The 3,728-nt window shown below is 43.1% G+C and overlaps 1 non-coding gene across 1 annotated transcript; it reads left to right on the top strand.

The window, feature by feature from the left end:
- Window positions 1–373: 373 nt before the first annotated feature.
- Window positions 374–448, top strand: Trnas-cga (transfer RNA serine (anticodon CGA)). Its single transcript has one exon. It is a non-coding gene; the product is annotated as a tRNA-Ser (tRNA).
- The last annotated feature ends 3,280 nt before the right edge of the window (window positions 449–3,728 follow it).

The following is a 3,728-nucleotide window of genomic DNA, read 5'->3' as shown; positions in this document are numbered from 1 at the left end:
TGAGAGCATCCTGCCGCAACGAAAAACACCTTTGTTTTCATGAGTGCCACCCCAGTTCGTGTATCATATCTGTGGTTCTTTTGTCTCCCGTATTTCGGGATAATGCATAACGAGCTGCCCTTCTTTCAGTTTTTTCGATATCCTCCGTCAATTCTATCTGATGAATGTCCCACACCCAGCACAGCAGTAAAAATTAAATTGAAACTTCGTGGCAGATTAAAACTGTGTGCCGGGCCGAGACTCGAACTCGGGACCTTTGCCTTTCGCGGGCAAGTGCTTTCAGTAAGGTTCGCAGGAGAGCTTCTGTAAAGTTTGGAAGGTAGGTGACGTGATACTAGCAGAAGTAAAGCTGTGAGGACTGCATGTGAGTCGTGCTTGGGTAGCTCAGTTGGTAGAGCACTTGCCCGCGAAAGGCAAAGGTCCCGAGTTCGAGTCTCGGCTCGGGACACAGTTTTAATCTGCCAGGAAGTTTCATATCAGCGCACACTGCACTGCAGAGTGAAAATCTCATTCTGAAAATTAAATTGTAAATTTGTGGTAAGATCTTATGGGACCAAACGGCTTAGGTCATCAGTCCCTAAGCCTACACACTACTTAATCTAACTGAAACTAACTTACGCTATGGACAACACACACAGCCATGCCCGATGGAGGACCCGAACCTCCGACGGGGGCAGCCGCACGGACCGTGACAAGGCGCCTCAGACCGCGCGGCTACCACACGCGGCACACAGCAGTACTCCAGAAGAGCACTCACAAGCTTAGTGTAGGCAGTCTCTTTAGTAGGTCTGCTGCATTTTCTAAGTGTTCTGCCAATTAAACCGTAATCTTTGATTCACTTTCCTCACAACATTGTCTATGTGACCGTTCCAGTTCAAGTTATTCGTAACTGTAATCCCTAAGCACTTAGTTCAATTCACAGACTTTATATTTGTATGATTTATGCTGTAACCGGAATTCAGCGGATTCCTCTTAGTGCTCATGTGGATGACTACACTTTTCATTATTTAGAGTCCATTGCCACTTTTCGTACCAGACAATTATCTTATCTACATCATTTTGCAATTGGCTTTGGTCATTTGATGACTTTACAAGACGGTAAATGACAGCATCGTCTGCAGACAGTCTGAGAGGGCTACTCAGAGTGTCTCCTAAATCGCTTATATAAGTTAGGAACAACGAAGGGCCTGTAACACCTTTTTGGGGCAAGAAAAATATTACTTCTGTTTTACTCAATGACTTTTCAGCTGTTATTACGAACTTTGACATTTTCGACAGGAAATCAAGAATCCAGTCGCACAACTGGTTGATGCTCCGTAGGCATGCAATATGATTAGAAGTCGCTTGTGAGGAACGATGTCTAAAGTCTTCTGGAAATCTAAAAACGCGAGTTCAACGTCCCCTGTCGATAGCACTGTTTACTTTGTGATAGTTAAGAGCTGCTGTGTTTCGCAAGAACGATATTTTCGTAACCCACGCTAGCTGTTTGTCAATAAATTGTTTTCTTCGAACTAATTCTTAATTTTCGAACACAGTGTATGTTCCACAATCATAACGCAAATCGATGTTACTTATGTGGGTATGTAATACAGCAGATTACTCCTATTTCCTTTCCTGAATATTGGTGTGATCTGTGCAACTTTTCAGTCATTAGTTACGGATCTTATGCCGAGAGACCGGTTGTATATGATTGCTTAGTATGCAGCTACTGTGTCGGCAGACTCTGAAAGAAACCAGACTGGTATACGTTTTGGAACGCAGGCCTCGTCGTCATTAAATGATTTAAGTACTTTGCTACACCGAGGACATATATTTGCAAGTTACTCGTGTTGCTAATTGTTCCTGTTTCGAATTGTGGAATGTGTACTTCGTCTTCTTTGTTGAAATAATTTCGAAAAATTGTGTTTACTAACTCTGGTTTGGTGACGTTTCGTCAGTAACATTACCATTGCTATTCCTTCGCACTACTTTTTAATTTAACCTGTGTCTACTTAAGAGAATATGACTCCGATTGTTAGTGCTCTGAAACATTACCCCTTTATGTAAAACTGTGATCCATACGCGAATAAGTGCAATACTACTTACTTTGTTTTCAAGTTTCGTAGTGGAAAGAACTTTCAAATAGCGCAACGGATTAATTAAATCGAGTTTTAACAAGACTTAAGCCTACACGACCCGATTCTGCCGGCAAGCTCTCCTATTGACTGACTCACGTCAGATCTCAGCTCGCTGAGTCTTAACTCACAGTCTCCATTCAGCGGCGTACTACTCCACGAGATAGCTAGAGGACTACAGGTTCTTTGAAACAGACAAGTACCTATCGACATCTGCATGAACACATGGCATGAAATGTTAGGTTCGAACGTATATCGAAAAGACAGACTAGGCGCCCTTAGGAGGGGGAGTTTTCGTTACTGTTGACAAAATCTTTTGCCTGTCGAGGCCGAAATTGAGTCTGTCTGTGAAGACGTCTGGACACAACTGGCGTGCCTAGTGAACTCAGATTAATTATTGAATGTTTTTACCGGCCATCTCACTCCACCGTTGACAGTTGTAGAATCATTCAACGAAAGCCTGTGCTCAGTAGCGCGAAACTATCCAGATCATACAGTTTTAGCTGGAGCCGTGGTAAAAATTGCTGTTTTGAAGGGCGCGCCGCAGCGCGTAGTGTGAAGTAGTCGCCCTCTGTTTCTGGCGGTGGCGCCGCTGTGGAAATCGCAGCTTTGGTGTCTCCCTCTGGTGGGAAAGGGGAAAGGTTGCCTGCTCACGTACATTTAAGGGGCGCCATGAGCTCGCCAGTCGGTCAGTCTGGGTGAGTCTGGAATCAGTCTGGGGCCAGTCTCGCGTCCGAATTTGTGGCGCAGTGAGAGAACTCGACGAGTGGTCGCCCGGTCGGCGGCTGAGTTCCTGCATCTGACAAGGGGAGGCCGCCAATTGTGAAATTTAGATTCGATTCATACTGTGCATAATAAAAGCTCATGGCCAGAGGTGTAATGTGGCAAAGCACCAAGATGCACTTCTCAGCCGCTGTCGAGAAAATCGACAGTTAAAAGAAACCGTTGCGGTGAAGTAGCCGGCACGGTAGCTCAGTGTTCGGTCAGAGGGTTAACAGCCCTCTGTAATAAAAAAACTGAGCTAATCGATCAACAACGAACTTCAACGGATGTTTTACGACGTCCGCAACGACCAATCACAACGATCAATAACGAAAAAAAAAAATCTCGCACCATGCAAATTTTTTTTAGTATTTGTTTTTTGTAATTCAAATATATATATATATATATATATATATATATATATATATATATATATATATATATATATATATATATATATATATATATATCCCGGCAATCAGTTGCAACAATTATGCATATAATAAGTTGTTGAAAGTCGTTTGTCGTGCAAAAACTGGCGACTTCGAACTTCATTATGTTTTCCGCAAACAAAGTTGTATTTCACAAATGTTATTAGTTGTCTTCATAATGTTAACCACGTATAGTTAACGGAAGACGTAGAAACGATATTCCGAAACGAATACGTATAGCGTAAGTCAAACGTTCGAATTAGAATAGAGACCCCACGAACACAAATTCGCTGTGGCAGGTATGATATATAAACTCCGTTACTCGCTCGTTACAGTTGAAGGAGAGATGTTGAATGCGCCGAAACGAGCCGCGGCATAACTAGCGTAGTTGCGTGCTAACTTCGAAAGAAGGTAGATGCGG

The sequence above is a fragment of the Schistocerca nitens genome, chromosome 7 (assembly GCF_023898315.1).
Source record: "Schistocerca nitens isolate TAMUIC-IGC-003100 chromosome 7, iqSchNite1.1, whole genome shotgun sequence".
Classification (NCBI taxonomy): Eukaryota; Metazoa; Arthropoda; class Insecta; order Orthoptera; family Acrididae; genus Schistocerca; species Schistocerca nitens.
This window is presented reverse-complemented; position numbering and strand designations above follow the sequence as displayed.